Below are 12,943 nucleotides of genomic sequence, written 5' to 3' on the forward strand. Positions count from 1 at the left end.
GTCAAGTTAGTGAAGTATTTTTATTTATTTACTTGATTTAGGAGGGGGCAGCTGCACACCCCTGAACTTCCCTGGCCAAGCCCAGTATGCTGAGTCTCAAATTTGCTAGTCAAGGTTTATACGCTCATATTGACTCAAGTTTATGCAGACAAAAGCACACCGCTAACATACAAGAGTACTGCATGGAGCTGTTCATAGTCATCAATGGAAAAAATAAAATAAGGTAGATGGAAATGGATACTCATAATTGCTCCACTAAACAATAAGACGTGGGAACCAAAAGGAGAGGTAAAGGTAAAAATGCAAAGGACCCCTGGATGGTTGAGTCCAGTCAAAGGCAACTATGGGGTGCGACACACATCTCACTTTTCAGGCCGAGGGAGCCAGCGTTTGGCCACAGACAGCTTTCCGGGTCATGTGGCCAGCATGAATAAACCACTTCTGGCACAACAGGACACTGTGACGAGTGCCAGAGTGCACAGAAACGCTGTTTACCTTCCCACCACAGCAGTGCCTATTTGTCTACTTGTACTGGTGTGCTTTCAAATTGCTAGGTTGGCAGAAGCTGGGAAAGAGCAACGGGAGCTCACCCTGTCACATAGATTCGAATTGACGACCTTTCCATCAGCAAGCCCAAGAGGCTCAGTGGTTTAGACCACAGCGCCAGCCACGTCCCTGCCAAAACAAGCCCAGAACCGTTAAATGAGGAGCGAGCCTTCTCGGTGGCTGCAGAATGCTGGTTGACAATTGAAAGGGAGAGATGAGGAAGAAGAACGAAATGGAGCAGAGAAGCTGGAAGCCTAAACAGAAGCACTCCACACAGCAACGTTTTGTTTCTGGTCCCCACCTTCATTAACATCCAGAACTCTCAACCTACATGACTAAAACCAGTTTCTTCCGGTGCTTCATTCTCCAAGTACAGTGGTGCCTTGGGTTACATACGCTTCAGGTTACATATGCTTCAAGTTACAGACTCCGCTAACCCAGAAATAGTACCTCGGGTTAAGAACTTTGCTTCAAGATGAGAACAGAAATCGTGCTCCAGCGGCGCAGCAGCAGCAGGAGGCCCCATTAGCTAAAGTGGTGATTCAGGTTAAGAACAGTTTCAGGTTAAGAATGGACCTCTGGAATGAATTAAGTTCTTAACCTGAGGTACCACTGTATGTACATTCTCCAAGTTATGGAGCAAAAGCAAAGAAGCATTTGCAGCATTTGCATACAAAGTAATTCTGTCCTTTTAAGACTTAGCCCTGATTTAAAAAACACAAACAGCATAAGGGTATATAGTAAGGTAATACTCAATATAAACTAACAGCAGCTTGTCCTTTTTTCTTTTTTCTTTTGCCAATGATGTACACTGCAATAATATTCAGCTTTACTGGCTTTTTAAATTAAATATCCTATAAAGAGGACTCACACATTTACAGAACTACCTTGTAAAAGACTAAGGGAAAAAATGAAAGTTCTATAATATGGTCAGTTTTTAAAAATTGAGGGGAGAGATTTTTTTTCCTGATTGCTTAAAATTTAAGTGTCAACTTTCCTTTGGATGGGAGGCGGGGGACAGGACAGAGTTTTGATACAGTACTTCTATTCATTCTGGCAAATAAAAGTTGTTCATTTGAAACCTTTCAGTCTTTCAAACTAAAGAAGTATGCACTGGTTTATGTCCACATAAGCACCTTCAAACTTTATAACAAGGTTCAGCCATCTCCTCTACTTAACATAATGAGAAATATGCTAGGAATATATGGTTCTGCCTTGCTCTGCATTAGACTATTGGTCAATCTAGTTCAGTACTTGACTGCCAGTGTTTCACATGGGACAAACCCAGTCCTATATACAGATGCCTGGGATTGAACTGGCAACCTTCTGCATGCAAGGCAGATACCCTGTCCCCTGAATTGCCGATGATACGATTGAAGCCAAACTGAGATATCTACTAATTGATGATGACCCCCTAAAATCACTCATGGTTGCCAGATTCCTGATCAGCGTCCTATCTCTAAAGAAGAGAAACGGTCTCCTGTGTGATTCGGACAACCCCTTTAAACCATGACCTGTGTTTTAGGTGATATCACCATTGTTTTAAACCATGATTTATGTTTTAGGCGATATCACCATTGATATCCCTGATTAATTTATGAGCAGAGGGCGATGTATAGGTTACAAAATTATTGTAATGTACGATGGTGGTTTCTGTTTGTATGATGGTGGTTTTTGTTTTTGTTTTGCTTCGGTTACTGTTTGTCTTTTGTAAGTTTTGGCGATTTTAAATTTGGAGGTTTAAGTATAATATGTCGGTATGGGAAACTGTCGTGTAACGGGCCAATGGCCGTAATAAAGATCAATCCAATCCAACCCTGTCCCCTGAGCTATGACTCTTCATCATGTTCTAATGGCAGCAGCAGCATTAGTACCAGTAGCAAAACATGGTTTCCCAAAGGCTGGTAGGGAGGGCTGCAGTTTATCTAAAAGTGCATTTGGCAAATCTGCCACTCACCTACCTGCTGGGAGTAGAGTTTACTCCCAAGTAGCAATGTTTGCTCATTCCTCTTTAGTCATAATAGTGTTCCTCAGACATAAGTTTTTGTAGGTAGCTGTGTGGTTAATCACATTGTGGGGGTAAAACTGAGGAGGATAGTCAAGTACACTGCCTTGAGTACATAAATAAAATTTCTGTGAATAAGGGAAGTTCAAATCGCACATGGCTGCTGAACTCATCACAGATATTCTCATTCTCTTCCTGGCAGGGAAAGAGAAGCGCATATTAACTAACATCTCTCTGAAATCATTCCAACTGACCGGTCTGAATAGACACCCTGGGTTATATTAGAATTTGAGAAATATTTTGAAAACAATAGTTTAGATGGTAGAGCATGTGACTCTTAATCTCAGGGTTGTGGGTTTGAGCCCCACAAGGGGCAAAAAGATTCCTGTATTGCAGGGTGTTGGACTAGATGACCCTGAGGGGCCCTTCCAACTTTGCAAATCTACTATTCTACTAAATCTGAATGTACCTATAACTTCCCCAAATTAACAGAACTAACAAGCTGACTGAGCCTACCATAATGATCAGTAAAAGAGAAGGCTGTATATAATAAGCATGTTTCGCTGTTTCACCTGTTGTCACTTTTGAGTCCTGCTGTTATATTTTAGGAAATTAAATGCCTGGAAAGTTGAAGGAACATAAACTGGGTTATGTTTTCATTTAGCTCTTTATTGAGAATGCCGCAAAACAACAACAACAACAAAAACCCTCAACCTTACATTTTCTGCATGTGCCACCCTATGATTATTTCTAGGACTGAATTCCTGGTCTGGAGAAAGGACTAGTTTTCCCCTCCTTTCTTTTCCACATAAACAAGGGGCAAATTGTGCATTTCAGTATTTGTACTAGGCGTTTTTACAGCCTTTCTATTATGCATCTAAATAATTTTGATGCCTTTGAACTTTATTTCATATACATATTGTATCCTTGAGGAAAACAGTAAAAAAAAAAGCGCTTTTACTTTATTAGACGTTTTTACTTCACTGTAGTGCAGCTTTCTTTATTCTCCCATTTTTCTTTCCTTCAAGCTTCCTATTTCACCATTAAGGGTTTTAGCACTGGCCAATAGCAAATGAATTTAATGAAGCCTTTGCACTTGAATTGCTGACTATAAACACAATGGAAGACAAATTTGCATTAAATGTAGAAATGTTGTTGGGGATTTATGGTCTTGAAATATATTTAGCAATCAGGAAATTTAAAACACACGCATACAAAGACCGCAAATACCTGGGAGTACTCCTGAGTGGACATGGATAGGATTGTGCTGTAAGCCACATAATATGCTAAAATTCATAGGTAGTATTTTAAATGTGTGAATATGCGTGATGTGAAGCATATTGACTCTGCTCTTCAGCCAAAAAGAGACCCCAGAGTGGTTTCCAAATATGAGTAATGAGACAGTTCCTGCCCCGCCAGGCAGAAGTCTAAAAGCCACAGAACAAAAGGAAAAGGAAATGAGAGGAAGGAGAAACAAACTAACTCCAGCAGTAGTCTTTATAATAAAGTTCTTATAACACCCAGCTGGAATGATAATGGTTCAAGGAAAGGAGTTTCTGGTCTCTCTCTGCAGTCAATGGAATGGCACTGCTGCCAGGTTGTGAGAAAAAAGAAAACTAACATGCTTTTAAAAAGAAATCAAGGTTTGTGTGTGTGTTTTTCCTCTTAAGGAAAGTAAAGGGTTGTTATATTCTTATAATAATAAAATTTAATAACTGGTGAAGAAACACTTTGTGTTTTTACATTAGTCCCAGAGGATTTGTTTTCTACTTTTGAAGCTGGGGAGGCTTTAGCATTTTCAACATGTTTTATTTCTCCAACAGCATTTACCCTAGCTTCTGTCTGTCAGGAATCACCTCAATCTTTAGTTTCCTTTTAAGAGAGACTTTGCATGCTCTTTGGCAATAATTCTAACTTGAGCGCAATTGAGAAATCATCATAACCATATGCAAAAACTTGCTGAAGACATTTGCCCACTTGTTCTTGTGCTGCTTGTTCCTGCCATTTATGAGTTTGAATCCTCTTGACAAACTATTTCAGGGAGAGGCAACATCCCTCTAGATGTTGTTGTACTCCAACTCCCATCATTCCTGGGTCAGGTTGATGGGAGCTGGAGTACCCCAAAAATCTGGAGGGTCACACGTTCCCCACCTATAGCCTACTTTCAGCAATATCTCTTCAGCATATTATTACAATTTAACTTCTTCCATCAGCTCAAAAAGCCAAAATGCCACATGACCTTTTAGAAAAACAAGTAAGTAAATCAATACCAAATAACCTGCCAAACTTCTGATACTGGGATTGCTGTCCAAAGCAGTTTGTGCTATAGTACAGATATCTACCATTCAAAACGACAACAATGAAACTATTAACTCACTGGCCATGTCCAAGCTCCTAGGACAGGCCGGATGCTATTGTTGATGGTAAGCAGTCCTGCTTACAATGGTTTCCTTGAAAAAGAGGCGAGTTAATATCTTTTTCAGACATAATGACAACTGATGACCCATCAATATTAATTATTAGTCAAGTGTTCTGGAACATCTCTATGGTGGAGGCGTCAGCAACTGGTCCTTGATCAGTTCTGTACTCAAGCTGCCAAACCTTGATTGATAAGAGACCCTAATATTGTTTAATGGATGAGATGAATCTGAGATAGTTTGGATGCAAGCACACATTTGGGTCTTGGACTTCTTATTGATATATTTATTTGAACCTTGGTCTCCTAGGTCTTAGTCCAACACTCTAACCACTACACCACACCACCTCACCTTCAATTTTTGGTTACGTGTGTCTAATTCACAGAAACTTTGCTTCGGGGACTTCTTTGTTCACACTGATGTATTTGCTTTGGAAATGTTAGGTTCCCTCTAGTCCACCAACAGTGCCCATCATTTTACCTTTGCTCCATCCCTTCTAGAACCTTTGAATTTGCAAGCCAGATGGACACAGTTTGATTTTGTCTGGACCCAAACAGCTTTGCTGGAATCATGATAAGATGCAGAATAGTGACTGGGATCCAAGAACTACTTCAGTTTGTATACAAAAAGGCTCAGACACACCCAGTGGGATTTTTGCTCTTTGAATTAGCTCTTCCATTGCTTTACTTTTGATTATGACCAAACCTCCAGAAGACCTCACTCAGCACTTCAATTATATGTCTAAATACAATCTCTACATCTCTCTCTCTCTCCACCCAGTTTAATAGAATATCCTGCTATTTCAAAACTTACAAATCATCATAGTGAAATAAACAGGAAAGGAACCTCTAGTGAAGCTTAATCATCATAATTGTCTCAGTTATAAAAATGATTTTTCTTTGCAAGCATTCTGGGACATCGTTAAAGCATCCTTGAAAAATAATCCAACTGACTTCCGGGTTAGCACCATCGTCAATGGCGGAGTTCCTCTGACCGAGAGGAACCCGCTCCACGAAAATCGGATCTTGCCGCCGCGGCGAAGGCGGAGACCCTTCAAAAATCCCAGGCGGAGGAAGCCTGGGAACGTGGGATTTGGCTGACACCAAGAGTGCCTCCCCTACTCGTGGGAAAACCCTTTTTCGGGGACCCGAAGCAAAGTGGGGTGAGTGGCACGGTGTTTTGAATCGACCGCTACTTTTACGGAGTGAAGCCGCACAGCCTTTGCCGGAGAGCACTGACTTTTTCCTGTGGACAATTGGATTCTAAACAACTACCCGTGAGTAGAACGGAAAACTGGACTACGAAACATTTTAATTTGGCACCGAAGCGGGAAGGTTCTAAATAGGAAGTCCGCCTTCCGCTTTTGTAAATAGATTGAAGCAAAATTTTGCAAGCTAAAGTCTGGAAAGTCGTATATAAAGGACTAAATTTCCTTCAGTTAAAACTACCAAAACCCCTCTTGGAAGCAGGAGAAGAGGAGGGGGAATTTTAGATTGTTTAAGCTTGCAGGAGAGAGAGTAAAGAAAGATAAATCTCCACCGTCTCAAACCTGGGAACGGGGTGTCAGAGACAGACGTTTTGGGGAAGTTCATTGACTGTGAATGAAACGTCTTTTGACAGATAGTAAAAAAGAGAAACATATTGATTCCAATGTTGCCTTTTGCATTTAAAAGAAACAAAAGATTTGAAAAATGAAAGTAATCTTCTTTTGTTGGACCTGCTTTCAAAAGATGGATACAAATAGAAATTGTCTCCTCTAGAGGGAGATTGTTAAACTGTTGCTGGAGTCGATCTGGAGAATTCCACAGCTGTGGAGATTAAGGATCATGAGACCAGACTTTGACCTTGGACAAGAATGTGCCTAGAAGAAGTTTTGGTGCTTGCTTTTTGCAAGACAAGCGCTTTGTTGGAGCAGCTGCATGAGAAGATGGATTTGATGACTGTTGCAGTCAGTAATTTTGGACAAACAGTGAATACGCATATAGAAACCATTCAGGAACCAACCCAGGAATCTGCTCGGAAAGGGCAAGTGCAGAAGATAATGGAGGAGGCTGTTGTTGAACCTCAACTAATACAAATGGAGAGACCCGAGGCCCTGCAGGAGCATAAGCTGCAGTCTTTGAAGACTGAACCTGGAGAAAGTCAGATTTGGAGAGATGGAGTACTGTTTGGTTTGGAGATGGGAAGTTGGATGGATCCCCTATGCAGGGCCATTTCGGCTTTTGGGATTTGGGTTTGGGCCGGGGGGGTCTGGAGTTGTGGGGGCTCTTAGCTTTGGAGGGACTTTGAAACATGCTTTCAAATACTTTTTGGATTACAGTGCTGACTGTGGAGAATGGGCTGACCTGTCAAGGGGGGATGGAGATATTGTTGGGTTGGAGTCTCCCCGAGACCTACTCCTCAATGAGAAAGGAAAGAAATTAAGAAAAAGATCAACAAAAGACAAAGTAAAGTGCAGGTATAAACAAGAAGATCTGTAGAAGGCACATGGAAAAGACTTAAGAGCCTCGGACAGAAGATCACCAGGTCGATGGACTAGATGGAATGGATAGAAAGGACTGACACAACCCGAGACCAGGAAGAAGAGATGATGAATGAAGATTGGAAGAAAGTTTTTTTTAAAAAAAAAAATCATTTTGAGAATTAGTGTAAAATTAATGAGTGTTAGGAAAAATGTTGGAATGAAACTATTTGGCTTTAGTAGAAATGATATAAGGAGTTATGTATAAATAAGTATTAAGCTTTAAGTTTAAGTTTTAGGGCTTTTTATGGGAAGATAAGGTTAAAATAAATTAAGGTAATTTAATGACAGAGTATAGTGAAAGATGGAAAGGATTTGCTGAGTTAATTAATAGGTTAGACCGTTAAGATAAATTATAGAATAAAAATTGAGAAAGATGGAAAGAATTTGCTGAAACAATTAATTGAATTAGAATACAAAAAGGGAGGTGTGAGGAGGTTGATGAAACAAGTAAATGAAAGATAAAGATATGGAATATGGATGTGTGTTTTAATATTATTGTTCCTTTTTTGCTGCATTGTTGTATTGTCTTTTATGGTTTTTTTCCCTTTTTGTATTGTAATGTATGTCCTGTTAATTTTTTTCTTTTTTTTCTTTTTTCTGTAATTTTGAAACTTCTAATGAATATCATTTAAAAAAAAGAAAAATAATCCAACTGAAAATTAAAACATTTATCAGCTATGAATAAAGTATATTATTTAAATATTGCTTAGAATTGTGGTAGAGTATACCTGTAATTCATCAAGCAAGTGATTTAAAATATGTTAGATTACAGCACCTTACTCCCCTTATGAGAGTGTACTTGAATTGGTTTGATTAGTTACACCTCCAATTATACAGTCCACAGCAATCAACCAAAATGAACCACTTATGTAGTTACTTAATAAGTGCACAACCTGAAATTCCTCTCCCAATCTCCCCACACTCCCATCAAAAATATTGCATACTGTATCTAACTTAGGATACTAGCGTGTACAGGTGTAAAGTTTGTGTGATCTAGTAAATGCTGCCCACATGCAAGAAAGGTTCTTCTGAGGCCCAGCATCTTCTGTTGAACACACATAATTCCTGCCTGTCTTGCTTCCCCATTTACTTCAACAGAACAGCTCCCTTTGAGCATCCAAAGCTATATCCTTCATTCAAGTGTGTTGAAAGACCTAAATAAGCAGAGGGAATTTCAGTGTTCACCACAGAGACAACCCCTGGCAGTGAAACACTACATCAGAATGAATGCCAATATGATTTTCAAATGCCTGCTTTAAAAAAACCTCTTAAGACCGCAAACCTATACTTGTAGGGAGAAAGCTCCATGGAATACAGTGGAACTTACTTTTGAGTAAACGTGCTCAGAATTAAGGGAAGGCCCATAGATAGCTCAGTGGAACCACTCAGTGGAACCACTCTACTCTCCAGGTAGAGGTTGGAAAGACCCCTGTCTGAAACTCTGGCAGGCCTTAGCCAATCAGTGTAGCCCAGGGTTTCTCCAGCAGCTTTTGGATTACAACTCCCAACATCCATAGCTAGCAGCCGCAGTCGTCAGGGACACTGGTGGAGGAAAGGGGGGCAGAGTGAGCGCCATCGGGGAGGGGGATACCATTGCAGCCGCTGCCCCGGACATGCACCGCGCAGCCCTCACCGCACCAGGTGCCACGCCCCCAAGGACACTAACCACGCCCCTGGGACATGTGCCACGCCCCTGTGGGACACACACCACGCCCCTGGGACACGTGCCAGCCACACCCCCGTCTGCTCTCCCCCCACAGTGCCGGAGCATGCAGCTTCCCCCCGGTCAGGGATGATGGGAGTTGCAGTCCAAAAACAGCTGGAGACCCAAGTTTGGGAAACTCCGGTGTAGCCAGTACTGACAGAGATGAGCCAATAGTCTAACTTGGTATAAGCCAGCTTTCTCTGAATTATCCCGTTAAACGGGGTTCTTTTCTCTTAGGGGGGGGGGGAATGAATGACATAATTCAGAAAGCAACACGATTGCTTATATTTAATCCTAATGATTTAGAAGGGCAATACAGTGGTTATGATTTAGAAAGGCAATACCTCAGGTTAAGTACTTAATTCGTTCCGGAGGTCCGTTCTTAACCTGAAACTGTTCTTAACCTGAAGCACCATTTTAGCTAATGGGGCCTCCTGCTGCTGCCGCGCCACTGGAGCACGATTTCTGTTCTCATCTTGAAGCAAAGTTCTTAACCTGAAGCACGATTTCTGAGTTAGCGGAATCTGTAACCTGAAGCGTTTGTAACCTGAAGCGTATGTAACCCAAGATACTACTGTACAAGAGATATGAGCACCTAGATAATGATCTTAGATAATATTTTAACAGTTCAAAACCACCAGTTTGAGCTGTGAAACATTGACTATCCACCTGTAAAACTTCCCAATGAAGTCAGAATGTAACACCCTGCAATGCTAGTAAAACTGTATAACAATACAGCACTGGAAGTATGCCATCTTACTGAAGCAGCAGCTTTTTATATTTAAATGTGTGTTTGTTACATGCAAACAAAAAAGTAGCTTACAGTATTCTACTATTAATTTCATTAAGAAGGTCATTGCTTGCAGTCACTGGAAACTCCTAACGTTGTTATTACATATGACTGCCCAAGACATGCTGAGGAGAACAGATGAGAAGTTTTATTTTATTCCACTAGAGGGTGGCCTCCCAAAAGCTGGGCTATATCCGTGAATGTGTACAGTAAATCCAACCCTTTCTCAGATTTGACCTGTTGATTACCAAAACTTCTTGGGGAACTTGCAAGCAACATTTTGCAATCCGACTATTTTTAGAAGTAACCCAATGCAGATTTTGCACTAAGAATGTATTTTTTAGAGCCCGTCCTAAATTTCTGCAAATTTTCAGACTAGGTGTCTGATAGGTTACTTTGCCTAGAAATTGAGAAAAAGCATGAAACAAACTAAAGAAGAAGAAAAACCGCTCAAAAAAAAACAACCCAGCTGATTTACAGCTATCCAATGAACTGTACACATAAGGAGGAGAAACTAAACTCGCCATTTCTGTGGGCACCTATCTGCTTACTAATTCTGCCGATTCTCCGGCTGCTTGCTTAGTGACTCCATATTTGGAAATGAGCAAAGATGGATTTGGCTGCCAGTCAGTACGAAGCAAAAACCTAGGTATTAAAAGAACATATGGGAGCTGCAATACAGTGCAAGGTGTTGCAAGTAGATCACAACTCTGCAAAAAGAGAGAGAGAAAGAGAAATGCTTTTTCATTTACTAATGACCTGGCATAGCTAGGGATTTACCTAGTTTGAATCATGCTCTTTGAACGCTCTCTCGGTCCTTGCCCTAAACCCATTAAATACAGCCCAGCGCATCCAATCATGCCTCTTCCTTTGGTGTCTGGGAAAAGAATGCCGAGAAGCCGAGAATGGGTCTCTTCCCCCGCTTATTTGTACCCTAAGCAGCAATGTCATCTAACAGACAGGTTGCCTCCACCAACCAGACCCCAGCAGCTACGTCTTGGCACTCTCCGGCTATTGGCTGCTCTCTGGGGAGTGGAGGGTATTCAGTTATTAATGACCGCTGAGCAGGCAGCACCATGTCAGTGTGACAACTGATCGGGTGAACGATGCACCAGTAACCACCATGGAAACGAGGAGGAGGAGGAAGAAAAGCTAGCGAGCATCTCTCTTTTCTCCCCTCCTCTCTCTTCTCCTCCTCCCCCTCCTGCATTGGATTGTGAGCTTCCGACAGCCAGCCAGCCAGCGACACAGAGCTCTCTGCTCAAAGTAAAAGGATCTGAGCCTGCTGCACGGAGATTTCCCTCCTATTACAGGATCTATAGAGACAACCATCGCCTGCCCTATCTCTGCGTGCCCAGAGCCGTCTCCTCAGCATCACACCAGCGGTATGTGGTCACCTGAACTAACGGATTCAAATATGCAGGAGGCGTCCAGGACTGAAACTACTCTTTTTGCAAGGTAAGTGCCTTGTTTATCGGAAGTTGTGGGGGCTTTTTTTGATGCTGTTTACTATTTATGCATTTCTTCTCCGCTTTAGTCGAAACCCTTAATAGACTTTCTTCCCCTCCCTCCTCCACATTTTACTCTTTCAGAGAGAAATACAAAGGAACCCCTGTGTGCTCCCAGCTTCTCACCACCTCCACCAAATCCTCATTAATCTAAAACATTTTTATTTTTATTTTTTTTGCAGGACACTCACTCAGATGGGTGTTTTACTCAGCTAAAGCAAAAACGAAAAAAGCAGTATGTTTGTATAATCCGATTCTCGGGGTTTTCAGTGCAAAAAATAAAACAGCAGACTTTCTCTGTGTTTGGGAGCCAATTACATGAGACGCCGGGCTGCCTTTTTAACCTGCTTCCAATAGCTGGATTACAGCAAAATGCCACTATATGTCACATTGGGAGCTAAAAGCCACCGAGCAAGAAGGCTGAATGAGAATATCGCAAACAGTTATTGAATTTCTGCCAGACTACATTTTAAGGACTGTGGCAAATGACTTATAGGCACACATGCACACAAGCACACACACACACACACACACACACACACACACACACAACCCTGACAGTCAGAAAGGCCAGTAGGGAATGTCTGTTGCAGCTGGAACTGACATATGCAAGGTAAAAAGGACAGCATTAACCACAAGAGGTCTAAGCTTCTGTGGTCATTCAAAGGATCACAACACAATGCCAGCAAGTGCATTTTTCACTGGAGAACACTGTGAGTTCTGACCCTTTATCATATACCCTGTGCTGTCCCCCCCTGCCCCATAGAAAAGCTCAGAAGTGTTTTCCTTTAAAAGGGGGTGGGGGAAAACCATGGCTTCTAATAGTTCTGCCCTGTTTTGACCATCACTGCCATTTGGAATCAGCAAAACGGTCTGCTTGGGAATAAAGGCAGAAGACAACCTACCTATAAAGTAGGTAATGGAAACTGACTTGTCAGGCTAGCCTATGTGTATGTGTAAAACAGAGAGAGAAGGAGAGATTAATATATCTAATGTAAGCAAACACTTGCTACATCCCTTAACATAATACAGCCATTAAAGTACAACAGCAGAAATTATTATTATTAATAATAAAAGGTTCCCATTAATATATCTGTTAAGAGGTATCACTTCACAATGTGGGAAAGAGAAATAGCAAATAACAGCAGCTGAATAATATGATAAAAATAGTTTTTTAAAATTTATTTTTTATAGACCTTATACAGTTTGTGGACACATGTTTTGAAACCAACTGAGGAGCCACACATCTCCTCAAATGGATCCCTCGTCTCCTCTCCTTCCCATGTAAAACACCGGAGGGAACTTCTCCCATCCCCCTTCCCAGTGCCAAAGCAGCTATTTTCCTGGACAACTCCAACCCGAAAGTTAATCTTGGTTCTGCAGTGTAAAATGAAAAGGGGGGGGGGAAGAAACCCAGCAGAAACGACAAGTCATCTTCTTCCTACCTG

The 12,943-nt window shown here is 41.4% G+C and overlaps 2 protein-coding genes across 4 annotated transcripts in view; one reads left to right on the top strand and one right to left on the bottom strand.

The window, feature by feature from the left end:
• The window catches only part of IMMP2L (inner mitochondrial membrane peptidase subunit 2), a 479,372-nt gene that overhangs the window by 261,318 nt on the left and 205,111 nt on the right, over positions 1-12,943 (bottom strand). The gene's annotated exons all lie outside the window — the stretch shown is intronic.
• The window catches only part of LRRN3 (leucine rich repeat neuronal 3), a 45,143-nt gene continuing 43,062 nt past the window's right edge, over positions 10,863-12,943 (top strand). For 2 of the 3 annotated variants that reach the window (XM_081211602.1, XM_081211601.1), the window contains exon 1: positions 11,011-11,445. The gene's annotated coding sequence lies outside the window, so the exon portion shown is untranslated. Of the gene's footprint in view, positions 11,446-11,579; positions 11,813-12,943 lie in introns of those variants that run through there. The other variant, XR_014012538.1, reaches the window with a different exon arrangement.

Source organism: Podarcis bocagei, assembly GCF_964188305.1.
Source record: "Podarcis bocagei genome assembly, chromosome: 10".
NCBI lineage: Eukaryota > Metazoa > Chordata > Lepidosauria > Squamata > Lacertidae > Podarcis > Podarcis bocagei.